The sequence below is a fragment of the Mus caroli genome, chromosome 18 (genome assembly GCF_900094665.2).
Source record: "Mus caroli chromosome 18, CAROLI_EIJ_v1.1, whole genome shotgun sequence".
Classification (NCBI taxonomy): Eukaryota; Metazoa; Chordata; class Mammalia; order Rodentia; family Muridae; genus Mus; species Mus caroli.
Window position 1 is genome coordinate 70,149,482 of NC_034587.1, and position 14,648 is coordinate 70,164,129.

Here is a 14,648-nt window from a genome sequence, read left to right on the forward strand (position 1 = left end):
GGGAGACCCGAGGGGAGGGAAAGGGAGGGGAAAGGAAAAGGAAAAGGAAAAGGAAAAGGAAAAGGAAAAGGAAAAGGAAAAGGAAAAGGAAAAGGAAAAGGAAAAGCAAAGCTGAGCGAGATGGCCATGCTGGGAAGTAAAACCAGACAGCTCTCTGGAGCTGAGCACTACAACACCAGCAAGCTCAAAAGCAAAGTGGACTACTACTGACCAACAGCATCCAGGACAACCCTCTGGATGAAAATGAATCTCTCCATCTTACTCTGGATGTATTTACAACCTTCAGAACTGGTAACCTAGGGAAAATACAGGTTCATCAAGTTACTCAGATTTCTAAATGCTGAACCATTTCCGTACAGAATATTTTGTATGTTCATTTGTTGTTGTTTTGACACAGGCTGTCTTAGAACTCACTGTGTCGACCAGCCTGGCCATGATCTTCTTGCCTCCACTTCCCACAGGCTAGGATTACAGGCACAACAACCGTGCTCAGCTTTCATGGATTTTTAAAAACCACATTCCTTAAAAATTACCAATAATCTCACCAGAAAAATCTTTTAAGTATTAAAAAAAAAAGCTAACTAATGCAGACAGAACCAAGTTTTCCAGAACTCTCATTTTCATTTGAAAGACTGGTGTTTTTCTCTGACAGCTCAGTCACTTTCCTGACTGTGCCGTTCCTGTCACCAAACAGCCAGGTCTAAAGGGCAGTCTAGCTACAGGCGCTCTACTCTTCTGTGCAGGGAAAATGAGGACGATGCTCCATCAAGAAGCAGTGTGCAGCCAGCAGTCCAGTAAGCAGTGTTCCTAGACATGAGCAGTACACCTGAACCTGCACGAACGGTTCAGACGCACACAAAATACAGACTATTTAAAAGCTAAAGCTGTTTGTTTACTTCTTCACCACAGGCACTCCTAAGCTCAAGCTGGATGTGAAAAGCACACGGTTTGAATTCATGCCAAGAGGCTCCCGCTCGACCCACTGCTGCTCTGTGCCGCAGTGCAAGTGGACACAGCGAAGACCAAACAACGTCCCCGCCCTACTATGAAAATTATTTTGAGCTCATGACCCCTTTAATAAAAGGAGTGTGGGGCTTCCCAGAAGTCTACAGAGCATATTTTGGAAATCGCTGTTTTAAAGGATTGGAAATTAAGTTGAGTTTTAATACCTGGCAACTGGATGAGGGCTGTGTCTTATTCCACAAAAGCTCCAAGTAGCTATAGCAGGTGAAAGCCAAGGTAAAGAGCCCAAGTCTAACGCGGTCTAACGCGCTGTCAGTTCTACAACGCACAGGTCTAACTCACAGGCTTCTCTTCACCCGTCACCAAAACCACAGTAAAACAAATTATATCACCATGAATAAATACACATAATTTAAGAGTAATAATAAAGTGGCTTTTAAAAATAATTACCAACATCATTTCAGTAACTACACACATAAAATTATTCTTTCAACTTAAAGTTTACCACTTTTGTTTTTGGTTTCCTTTGAAAAAACATTTCACTGTGAAGCCTTGGCTGGCTTGGAACTCAAGAGCTCCTCCTGCCTCTGCCCTGGAATGATGGACTGAGGACTGCACCATCACATTCGTCCTCACCTGATCTACATAGGGCCTGTAGCATCAGATGCGCTCAGTGACTCACAAAAATCAATCTCTCCATCTTACTCTGTATTTATAACCTTGGGAACTGGTAACCTAGGAAAACACAGGTTCAGTGAGTTATTCAGATTTCCAAATGCTGAACCATTTTCTTACAGAATAGTTTACGTGTTTGTTCATTTGTTATTGTTTTGACACAGGGTCAAACCGTAGCCCAGGCTATCTTAGAACTCACTATGTAGATCAGGTTAACAACTCCTGGCTTCAGTTGGCTAATTAAGCATTAGTTCTGTCATCCTTCCACCAAATGATTCCACGGATACAATGACTGTCCACCTATTAACTAACTTCTCTGGGATTAACTAGTCTGTAGTTATCACTAATAAATATCCTTAATTCAGCTCTGCATTTATGAATATATTTTGAAGGCAGGTGTGGGCACAAATATGTAACCCCATTACTCAAGAGGCCAAGGGAAGACGATCTGAAATTCAAGGCCCTGTGGCAAAACATACATACACACACACACACACACACACAAGCACATATAACACACACTTAAGTGGAGAGAGCTCAAGCTGTGCACATTCATCCACATTCAGACCCTACAAGGAGAGCGTTTATCACAAGCCTTTTCTGTTTAATAATAAAAGATGCATTCAAACATGTAAATTAGAATTTGGTAAATTCTGAACAAAACACTCAAAAGTACTGATGATCAAAAGGTATAAGAAATAAGTAAGAATAAACAGTATAAGTAACCAAACCTTCACAACCAAGGGGCCTTTATTTCCTAACAGTGATAGCCATGATTCCTCCACTCCACTCCCATTCTCAAGTGTGGGCTCGTGGGTGCATGGGTGCGTACATGCGTGTTGCCACATGTGATGGAATTACAGGACAAGAACAGTTATATTTTTATAAATCATTCTTCCAAAGCCCAGTGGTGCAGATGACTTTGTAGGCCAGCACTCTGCTGGGACTTCAGGTTCAACAAGGAGGAGAGGGTAGGTAGGAGCTCAGCGGCAGGCACAGCACTCGTCTAACCAGGGCAAAGGCCCTGCCTTTAATCACTTCAAAAACCTTAATGAAAGAGAACATGTACCCAGAGGATCTCCCTACAGAACTGCCGACTAGCTGGGCTAGTTGAGCAACTTTCTCACAATACATAAATCAACCCCCACCGCACAGGGTTAATGAATACAACTTTCTTCTAAAGGCTGTGAAGTCATGGTCAGAAAACGTTATCACTTCCAAGCAGACTAATCCCTTAACACAACCAAATTCCAGAGCTGAGGAACTGACTAGACAGGAGCACACACTGTTCCTTCTGCAGAGACTGGAGTTTGGTTCCTAGCATCCACCTTGGGCGTGTGGCCTCCTTAGTCACCTGCAAAGACACACTCACACATGTGTAGCTAAAAATTAATAAGGGACTGGAGATATGGCTCAAAGGTTAAAAACCAGTGGGTGTACTTCCAGGACATGGATTCAAGTCCCAGAACATATGTGGTGGCTCACCACCATCTGTAACTCCAATTTCAGGGGATCCACAGCCCCCTCTCCTTACCACCCCCATACCAGGTACACAAGTGGTGAAGTCATACAAGCAGGCAAAAATCCATATACATTGGATTTTTTTTAATTAATGGAAATAAATCTTTAAAAAAAGAAACCAAATTCTATTGGGAATTTAAATGTTAATTTAGAGACCAATTTCATTATCATAAGAAAAAGCATCCTAAAATTTGTTATTAAACAACACAAATAATTTTAAAATAAAGTAAGGGGGGACAGGAAGGGGAGGTAGGCAAGAGAGGAAGAATGACCCACTAAATCAGAGTTGCAATGGTTCCTTCTGCATGAATATATCACTGCATTAAAAAGAATGTAAAGCTGAACTGAGCAAATTATCACAGGCCTGGGGCTGGAGAGATGGCTCAGAGGTTAAGAGCACTGACTGCTCTTCTAGAGGTCCTGAGTTCAAATCCCAGCAACCACATGGTGGTTTCACAACCATCCATAACAAGACCTGATTCCCTCTTCTGGTGTCTGAAGACAGCTACAGTGTACTTACGTATAATAAATAAAATCTTAAAAAAAAAAAAAAAAAGATATCACAGGCCTGCTGTTGCCCAAAGTTCAAGGCTAGCCACATCTACATCATAAGACCCTGTCTCCTAAACAAATAAAAAAGAGAAAGAAAAGAATGTAAAAACGACCAACCAGCTTAAAAGATGAGGACCCCAAGGCTCAACTACTGTGGTTTCTAAGATGGTTACACAGCCCAGTCCAACTAAATCAAAATTTCTGTGGGTAGGAGTCAGGCATCACTGTTTTGTAAAGCTCTCCAAGAAATGTCAATGTTCAAACAAGACTGAAATCATTGCCCCTAAATTCTGGGATTGAAAAGAAGTAGAAAGAGCTGGGAGGCCACAGCTCTGTGGAAGAACTTGCCTGACATTCACGACGACCTAAGTTCTATCCCTAGCAACAGAGGGGGCTAGAGCTGATAAAAAATAAATAAGAATCAACCCCATATGATAACAAGTTTTTTAAACTAGGAAAACAACTCTTATCTAAAATATGAATAAAAAGCAGTTGTGTTGTGCAGACAATCAACATCAAACTGACTGACACAGTTGTCTCTAGTAAGTGTCTGACCGATGGACTTTAGCAACCTCAGCTCCTGAGCACAGCAGTCTAGTTTTACATAAGCAAGTACCATACTCGTTCGTCCTTAGTATCCTAGTCGTCAATTTCATATTCCAAATACATTTTCCTGGATGCCAGCTATATCATGGAGTAGTGTCAAGGTGACACAATCTAAAATATCTTGTTTCTGAGAAGCTGGTATTCAGCCAAATTTTCCATTACCAAAATTACACATTTTAAAATAAAGGGAAAAAAATCCAACAACTCTAAATGTGACTCATTAGCATGAGCTGAGGATATTACAGTATCATAACAGAAGTAGCTCATATGCATGCTATCTATACATATTTATCAGTTATCTGAATGTCTACCTTAAGTGAATCTTAATCAGCGGATGGGGGAAGGAACTAAGTAGCCTGAGAAAGCTGTACTAAATGTGACATTCAGCTCTAACTTCAGCTCTCACCTAGCACAGAAACAATGACAGCCTTTAGTCGGGTTAGCTGTATGCGTAACTGAGGACCACCTGAGTCAGTCCTCCTCACCGCTTTAACACAGCACAGTGGAGGGTCGGGGTATCCAACCATACAAGAAAGCACTGAGAAAGCTATTACAAGATGCTTATAAAGAGACACTCATTCTGGGTGAATCAAAAATGAAAACAAAAACAAAAACCTAGGCATCAACTAGATGGGGGACAAAATAGAACTGAAGTAGGTAATATTTCATCAAAAACAAAAAAGAAAAAAAAAGGGATTGTGCTCTCATCTAGAGATCAAATTTTAAAGAAGCCCAAATATGCACTTTAGATTTAACCAACTCTGCAGACTCTGCAGGGTTAACTGCCCTGGTACAGGCCCCAGCTATGCACAGCGCAATTAGAATAGTGTGTGCCAATGTTTCTATAACTCTGGCTCAGTTAGAAAAATAAAAAAACGGGTTCTAACTGAGAGGGGGGGGTCTGCATAAAGTATTTTACTATTCCACCATCAATACGGCCCCTCCCCCATATGTGTGAAGCAGAGAATCCAGAGACAAAACTCACCAACAGAATACTTGAATTAACATGTAGCATACATGAAAGTGACCTTAAAGAAAGCAAGATCTGTACATCTCATATAATCAAAACTAATTCAAGAGCAAAGCCATCAGGGAAGTTCGGGTCCATATAAAACATACGCCAAATCACTGCACTGACTTGCTTAGCACAAATTTTCCTTAATTCTGTAAACACAATTTTAATTCTTCCCAACTTAAGATTTACAGTGGAAGCATTTAGTCCAAAAGTGTCAACTACATCTTCAAAAACAAAAATATGTAATACCTCTTTAATGCATACTCACTCAAAAGCCTAGAAAGCAAAGAAAAAAGCCACCTGTCTTAAGACAGTCACAAAAAACTAAAAACCGTTATGTCAATTCTCTTTGGAAAGGATTTGTTTTAATTCCAGCAATTGAAGCCTACATAATTCATCACATCTGAAGCTGCTTCAGGCTATGGGTATTAGTCTGCCTAGATGCATGTTTGTAACCAGGTCACTGAAGAAAACACACTCCTGAGCCTATGAGCACCGTGTCGCAATTTTGTATCCCAGCTCCTGAGAAGCTGAGAGACACGGATGGTCAGGAGTTGAAGAGAGGAGCAAGAAGCCCTAGAGACTCATGACAGTACACTGAACAAAGCATTAGGGAGAAACTGTATTTTAAGTAATATTAAAGCAATCATTTACACTCTGAAATAACATGTACTAATCCTACCAGATAGATCCAAGAGACAGAGTCTACAGTAGGGAGAAGTTTACTTCTCTGAATAGCCTATGCTACATACATTTCAACTGCAAGCGCTTCATATCCTGAATGCAAGGTAAATCTGTAAAATCTCTAACAAAAACTATTCAAATGCGGTGCTTGAAATCTAATTGCTTTATGGAATTTATAGATTTCTGTACATTCAGTTAAGATTCCACACGGTTTGTGTCAGCAGAAAGTCCTGAACCTGATTCTTAAAACGTTCAAAGACTCAAGCTACAACTGAGAGGAAAAGGATGCTAAATCTGGCAAAATTCAACGATTGTTAAAAAATTAAGCGAGATTACAAGCCTGCAGAACACGAATTCAAGGTGCTTAAAATAACTCCCTCTTTATCTCGTTACTTTATTTCTAAGTAAGTGACAATCCCACCTTAAGTTATCAAAAGCTGAAGGTACTGATAATTTCTAAAATGAATTACCTGAAAACCAACTTTAAAAATTAAGTTTATTCCAGGTTTTGTGGGGTGGGGCAGTGAGGAGGAGCTATCAATAAACAGGGCTTTTTAAAACCTCTGGCAAAGGAACCTTTCAAGTTAACTAAACACGCCCTTGTCTTTGAAAATCTGGCTTGAGAAATCATAACAGCAGTTTGGGGTGCTGAAGCCAACGCCCTCCACCCTCCACCAATTTCACGCTCCGTGCATGTAGCCCTAACAATAAAATAAACTACGCCTTTTATTAGGAGACACGTTTTATTAGGGGAGGGTGGTTCAGTTAGGCGCTAAGAGTGTCTCCCGCACGCCGCCATCACCCACAATACCCAAAAAGTAAACAAATCAAAGCTACAAACGTAAACTCAGAGCACACAACCAGGAAGAGAAAGTGGGGACAAAGAGAAAACAAACACTTGCTGGGGGGAGCGGGGGGGGGAAGGCACGAGGACCCGACCCGGGGCACCCCGGGCACAACGCACTCGGGCCGGCCCGACGCGACGGCCCGGGCCGCGGCCAAACTCCTCCCGAACAACAAAGAGCGGCGGCACGGACGGGGACCGGCGCCCGAGTTCCCGGGACGGCGGGCTCGCCTAACTGCGAGCGGAGTTGGGGCCCGGGAGCCACGCGCGGGCACGCGGAGCCCCGGACGCGCGGGGGCGACCCACCCGAGCCCCGCTGGGCCCACGCTCGCGCCGGTCGCCGCGGGAGCCCGCCCCGGGGCGGGGAAGCGCGGGCGCCGAGGCCCGGGCAGGGGAGGACCGCGCGTTACCTGGGCTCCGCGCCGCGGCGCGCCTCGCCTCGCTGTTGCTTCCCGGGCCTCGCCCGCGGCGTCCGGCCCAGGCGGCCCCCTCTCCCCACCGCGCCGCGGACCGCGCCGGCCGGGCCGCTGGAGCTCCGGAGCCGCCCCGCCGCGGGGGGCCTCGCTCGCGGGCGCCGGCTCCGGTCACGCGCTCCTGCCCCGGGGACGGCCGCGGAGCGGAGCGCGGCGCGGGAAGGGCCTCGGGAGGACGGCGGCCGGGCGGCCGGGCGGACGCGAACACGGGCTCCGCCACCCGAGCCGCTCCGTTACCGCAGCGGCGACGACGACCAGGGCCGTGTTGTTGCTGCCAACTTGTCGGAAAGACACTGAGCATGCGCGCGCGGAGACCACATCCGGGTAATTTCAGGGTTTGGCCCTTCCCTCCCCCGCTCCCCTCCCGCAGCGCTCCTTTCTCCCCGCTGCCCCCGCCTCCCGCCCAGAGCAGGGAGGGTCCCAGTGCGCAGGCGCCCGCGGGCAGCCCGGCGGCTCTGGCTGAGTGCGAGCAGCCAGCAGCGGCGCCGGAGGGGAGTCGCCTTTTCGCAGGATGCCCTCTTCAGACACGGAGTGCGGTTCACAGAGTACCCAAGCAGCGCGGGACAGCACGGGATGAGCGATGGGCAGGCCTGCCGGGTTGGGTTGGCTTTTGAAGACCTTGGTGGACACAGCCGGACGGAGTACGGGTGTTTGTAGCAGTTTACTTCCGAGCGGATCTCTCTCTCTCTGTCCCTTTCATCACAGCGGCTCCAAAAGGTTGAGCTCGGAGGCGCGCGCGACAGTCAAGAAGTCACACATTCCAGGGCCTAGCCCGAGGTGGCCAAACGTGAGCAGTTGGGAAAGAGGCGGGAATTTCGAGTTGGAGGCGACCTTCAAGACTTGCTTAGTGTACACCTGCTACATAGGTTATGCAGGCTGGGATGCAAAGAAAGCTCATTTTCAGAACTTCACACCTTACAAAACAAGTCAAAAGTATCTCTCATTACTTAAGTGGTCCGCTATCTAAAACTTTCAGGGCAACGTAAAGGGACAATTGAAAATTTGTTGTCCATATACGAAGCCCTGGGTCCATCCCACCACAAAAGTGGTGCATTTGGTGGCAAAAGGCCCGTCTTTGATTTTGACGTTGTACTTACTTTCTTGTATAATTTTATGAATATTGTACTTAGTAGCTAGAACACAAGCCTGCCGTATGGTCCCTGGCTTTAAATCACAGCCCATGCATGTAAATCTTAGCCCTTGGGAAGCAGAGGCCGAAGGAGCTCCAGCCTGGTGGATTTACGTGGCAAATTTCAAACCAGGACTAAATAGGCAGACCCTAACTTTAAAATTATTCAGACGTCTAGGAAACATGAATTATATGGTGTCTTTTTGTTTCCTTTTTCACCTTCCCTCAGGGTTCCTTCTAGTCCAGCTGTTAGACCAAGTCATTTCTTAAGTCTGTTAGAGAAACTTTACACACACCAATGTGTAACACCGCCCCCCACCCCCAGGGTAAGCCTTTAAAAAGGGACAATTCAAAAGTTGATGTCTGCAATGAGAAAATAAATCACTTAAAGGAATCGATAGTAAATTCCTTCGCAAATCCAATTCTTCATTGTCATCAAAATTGATAGGTGCAGTACAAATTGAGTTATATATAAAAAGAGAGAGAGATGAAGTTAGGAAGAGGATATTTCGGTGGGGGAGTCCAGGAGCTGTTGTAAGAAAGCCTGGGGTGGATAAGATCTATATACAAAGTATATATGCATGTATGACACTCTCAAAGGATACAACTTTAAAGATTGAAGGAAGATCTGTCAGATGGCAGATCATTAAAACTGATTGGTTGTAGATCAACTCATGACCCTTTGGATGCTCCTGAAATAAGTATATTAAAACTAAGTCATCTTACTATTACTAAACTTCTATTCCATCTGTAACAGGTATTTATGACCGTATAGCATGGTACACTTTACAAGGTTAAAGCAGTACACCTACTGTCTGTTCCTGCGGTGTCTGGGCACTGGTCCTCTACAGAAGCAAGACCCCCTTAGGAAAGAAGACTCATTCCCTCACACAGGTGTCGTCAGCATTCACTGCCTGGAGACCACAGGGCTGGAGGTCTCAGTCTCTTGCTGCTTGTCAGCTAGAGGCCCTCCCAGGAACTCTACAACCAGTGGTTCTCAGTCTGTGGGCCACAACCCCTTTGAGGGTCTACCCACCTTTCACAGGGGTCGCATATCAGATATCATGCACATTAGATATTTATATTAGATATTTATATTACAATTCATAACAGCAAAATTACAGTTATGAAATAGCAACAAAAATAATTCTGTGATGGGGGGGGAGGGGTGACCACAACATGAAACCCGCTAGTAAAGGTTTGCCGCAGTATGAAGGTTGGGAAACACTGCTGCAGAGGAAGTTTCAGAATGGTGGCTTCTTCAGAGCCAGCTAAGATGGGCGCTGCATTAAGGTTATATCATTATTATGTTTTTCTCTCTGACCCTCAGAAGTCCTGTGTGTGTGTGTGTTCCTACCTGGTGTGTGCATGTGTGTATATCAGTGTGCATGGATGCGTGAAAGTCAGAAACCAACGTCAGGTGTCTTCCTCTGTCAAACTCCACATTATTATTGTTTTGAGATAGGATCTGTCACTGAACCTGGAGTTCAGCGATTTGGCGAGACTAATTGTCTAGTGAGCTCTAAGAATCCTCTTAACTCTGCCTCCCCGGTGCTAGGATCACAGACGTGCGCCCACACACTGTGGAGTGCTGAGCATGGAGCCCTTCATGCTGAGAGTGACAAGTACTGGAGCTTTAATACGAGTGCTGAGCACTGAGCCCAGATCCCCATGCTGAGTCTAAGTACTTTACCAATGGAGCCGCCTCCACAGCCTCATCATTATCTCTCTTTTAAAGAGATGTGACCAAAGCTGACCCAAACTCCCGGCCTCAAGGGATCCTCCTGCCTCAGCCTCCTTAGAGTGGGGACCACTAACACCTGCCTTGGCCATGGTCTTACGTGACATGATCACATGCGCAGACTTGTATGAGACCTAAAACGAAGCACTGACTGCATTTGTAAAGGGGAAAGGACCACAGAGCATGAACACAGGGAGGTGAGGGCCCTGTGGGATGACGACCATGTGATCTAGGAATCCCTAGCTCTTCCTCACATTGCCCTTCTGGTGCCCTCTGCTTGTTTGCTTAAGGAGAACCTGACTATCCCTGGGGCACTGCTGCTCTCCCTCTCTCAAGCAGGGGGAGGGTATTTCCTATCGCGAGCTCCTTATACTGTCTCTTCCCCGGGGATGAGTCCTAAGCGGCTATTCAATACTGAGTGATCAGCCCTGAAATCATATACACTCAAGTAAAACTAAATGGACTGATCAAGTTGATTTTATTTATTTAGGTATATATTATATATTATTTATTTAGGTACATATATGTGTGTATATATACACATATATGTGTATAATGTATATGTGTGTATATGTATAATTTATATATTTGCATGCTATATATGTGTGTGTGTGTGTATATATATATATATATATACAACAAACAAAAGCATGCCATGAATTCTAGAGGGACAAAGAAAGGGGATGTGAGAACAGTTGAAAGGAGAAAAAAGAAGGGAAAATGATGTAACTATATTTTAAAAAAAAATTTTTTTTAAACAAACCATCCAAGTTTCCACTTTCCCAGCCATGTGACCTTTATTTTACCATCCCAGTCTCATGAGGCTCCTCCTCCCTTCTAGGGAGAATGTCTGAATTCTGAGGAAGCGGCTCACACACTGGCTGAAGCGAGCTCTTCCCTGAAGGTGGTCCCAACCCATCTCCCCAGGTCAGCAGCTCCGCAGACCACTGTTCCCTCCTTTCTGTGACGTCAGTGTTCCCCTCTCCACTGGTCATTCCGTGCGCCTACCAACAGCTGTTACTTCACTCTTCCAAAGCCTTCTCTCTGCCCCATTTGCAAAGCCTCTACCAGAGTGTTCCATAGGGTGATACTTCATTTTTAGTTCCCCCATCCAGGAGTGGCATACTTAGAGTATAATACCGTTTCTGTAAAGTCCCAAAATAAGTGATGTAATATGTTAAGACTGACACGTCCGAGCTGGCAATAAGCTTGAGAACCCAGAACCCACATAAAAGCCAGGCATAGCTGTACCTTCTTGTAATCTATCACTGGGAAAGGGGAGACAAAAGTATCCCTAGGGCTCACTGGCCAGCAAAACTAACCTAATTATTGAACCCCGGGTCCCAATGAGAGGCCTTTTCTCAAAAAGAAAAGAAAAAAAAGGGTGCCTGAGGAAAATCACCACGATTCCACATACATGTCCACAAATATGCACATACAGACATACACATGCATCTTCAGACACATAAACACACATGTATGACTACACACATGAAGTCATAGATGTACCGTACTTTCACTTGTCAGCCGCAGTGGTAGGTCCTTCACCCTCTCCTCAGCTCTCCCATCACACTTGACATTTTAATACTCTGTCTAAATGACTTTTGGAAAGGTTACTAATGAGCTTTGTTTTGGCTAAATGCAATGGTTAGGTCCCATTCTGATAGACCTTTCTATGACAGCTGACACAGCTAATCATTGGGTAGAGCAGAGTTTTGGGTTTTGTTTGTTTGTTTGTTTGTTTCAACCTATTGGTTTCCCTGGTCTCTTTGTCCTTGTCCTTTTTGTGGCTCCACCTCTTCTCTCAAACCATTTAACCTTGCACTGAGTGGCCCCAGGCTCGTTCCTTAAATCTTCTCTCTCTCTCTCTCTCTTTTTTTTTTCAACCTATACATATTTTCTCAATGATCTCACCCAGCCTCTTGACTTTGAGTGCCGTCGGAGATATATGACATCATCACACAATGACAACGGTCAAATTGATATCCCCAGCTCAGCCCTTCTCTCTGAATCCTGAACTGTGGTTATCTGCCACATCTCAGACTTCACAGGTCACAAACTGAGCTGTTCTCCCCCATACCGTGACCTCATGCCTGAGTCACGCCACATTCTGTGCTTTCCCATTTCTAACATAACAGCTAGAGATGCATCACTGCCAGTCAGGCATGATGGCACACCCCAGGTAATCGCACCAATCAGGATGGAGAGCTTAAATCCCTCCTGAGCTAAGTAGTGAGATTCTGTCTCAGAGGGAGTAAGGGCTGCTTCGACACACACAGCTCTGTGGTGAAGCACTTGCCCACCATACACAAGGCCTTAAGCTGGATCCTCAGTACCAAAATCAATAAATAACAAAGCCTCTCAACTCATTTCCTTATTAAGGTTCCCCATTTTGTTCGGAGTGAAGGTCTCCATACTCCATCAGACTTCTAAGTCAGAACTGCCCCTCCTACCTTGGCCTCTCTCCACTCACTTGTCAGTCTGCTCCAGCCTTCCTGGTAGGAGATGCCACACTCATTCCCTCGGTACAGGCTGTGCCCTCTGCCTGGTACACATTTCCCCAGAGACCTGCATCTACATTCCTTACTACCCTTGGACTGAAACCATCTTTTCAATGCAGCCCACCATGACCTTTCTAAAACCACAACCCATTCTTTCCCTTTCTCTGTTCTGCCAAGCTTGGGTTCAGACCCAGGGCTCTGTAAATGCTAGGGGAGCCCTGGACTGTATCCCCAACCTTAGCCCTGCTGTCACCTTGCTTTCCCTTTTCTCATGGCACCTATGAAGACGGTAAAGGTAGATGACCCATAAGACAGACGCTTACTAAGCTGTAGTACTTGCTGGTATATACCAGTACCACCTATGTTCCAAGCACCTGCGTGTTCACATCATTGCATGAGTGTAGAGGACAAGGTCAGCTCAGGCTGTTGGGCTTGGTGGCAAGTGTCCTCACTCACTGAGCAACCTTTCAGCAACTCCAGACTCTAACTTTAAGCCTATGCCAAAATTGGTTTACAATGCATGGTAGTAGATGCCCGTAATCCCAGAATTTAGGAGGTTGAGTCAGGAGTAGTAAGCTCGAGGCCATCTTGAGCTACATAGCTAGTTCTTATGTAGTATCTTATGTTGTTTGCATCAATTAGGTATTAGTGGTGATTTGAATGATAAGTGTCCCACACGGGCTCACGTATCTGAAAACTCAGTCTATGCTTACGGTGCTGTCTAGGGAGGTTATGGAACCTCTAGCTGCTGCAACCTTGTTAGAGGAAGGATGTCACAGTGGGCAAGCTTTGAGAGTTTGTAGCTCACCCCAGTTCCAGTTTACTCTGCTGCCTCTATGGGGCTAAAGATATGATCTCTAAGCTTCCTGCTCTGGGACCTGTTGCCATGCCTACCCCACCATAGGGCCTCTCCTTCTGGAACTGTCAATCAAAAGAAAATCTTCCCTCCATAGGTTGCTTTTCTTCATGGTGTTTCATTACAGCAATAGAAAAGTGTCCAAGATATGTTGTACTCATTATACAGTCAAGATGGATTTTCTTGCTGGGTGTGATGGCTCATGTTGTTTATCCCAGCATTTGGAAGCCAGAGGTAGGTGGGTCTCTGAGTTCAAGGCCATCCTGATCTACTTGAGTTCCAGGACAGCTTGAGCTACATAGAGAGACCCTGTCTCAAGAAGAAACAGCAACACAATGACAATAGGTTTTCTTAACCTTCAAAGACTCTGAGACTCCATTTTATAAATTTTTTTTCAAATCAAAGAGAAATATTATAGGTGGACCAATAAAAAAAGCCTTTCCAGCCTAAAATATTACACTAAAATGCCCAGAAACAAGTGTAATGGAAATCCAAGATCAGAGACCAGAGAATGATATAAAATTTCTGTTAAAGAAAAGCTTGTTCGTGTATTTTTTTAATGGATGATAGATGGGTTATTCTATTTAGATTCCCCTGGATATACTTGAGGAATGATGTAACAATCTTATTTTAAAATGCCAATACTTATAATGTGATGGAAATAATAAAGCATAGCATCATTTAAAGCTAAAATGAAACATTTTAGATAATGGCCTTTAAAAGTACAAGAAACAAGAGTCTCTCAAATTTCTTTTCTGAGGCAAGCAAGGGAGTCATTTTGAAAACCACTGTCCCAAAGCACTCACAGAGAGCCAAGCCACCACTTTACAGGGCTTGCCTGGGTGAGCCACCTCTGTTTCCGTCCACATCCACCTCTCTGACCTGTGCAGACAGAGGCTTCAAAGTGTGGTGTCCCTGCTGTTCCTGAAGCGGTCCTCCACCTCCTAGGAACAGTCCTCTCCCATGAGAGAGAACCACAGACTCCAGGCCCTCTATGAGGACAGAGACAGTCCCAATAGTGTCAGCAGACGGGAAGGAGCAGTGAACTACGCCATGAAAACAACGTAAGAACTGGCAGGCTCAGGCAC

General features: G+C 45.0%; 1 protein-coding gene across 2 annotated transcripts in view; it reads right to left on the reverse strand.

Moving 5' to 3' along the window:
• Positions 1–7,623, reverse strand: part of Smad4 (SMAD family member 4) — a 55,343-nt gene extending 47,720 nt beyond the window's left edge. Inside the window, exon 1 of one of the 2 annotated variants that reach the window (XM_021150940.2) lies at positions 7,271–7,623. The gene's annotated coding sequence lies outside the window, so the exon portion shown is untranslated. The remainder of the gene's footprint in view (positions 1–7,270) is intronic. The other variant, XM_029471826.1, reaches the window with a different exon arrangement.
• Between the last annotated feature and the right edge of the window lie 7,025 nt (positions 7,624–14,648).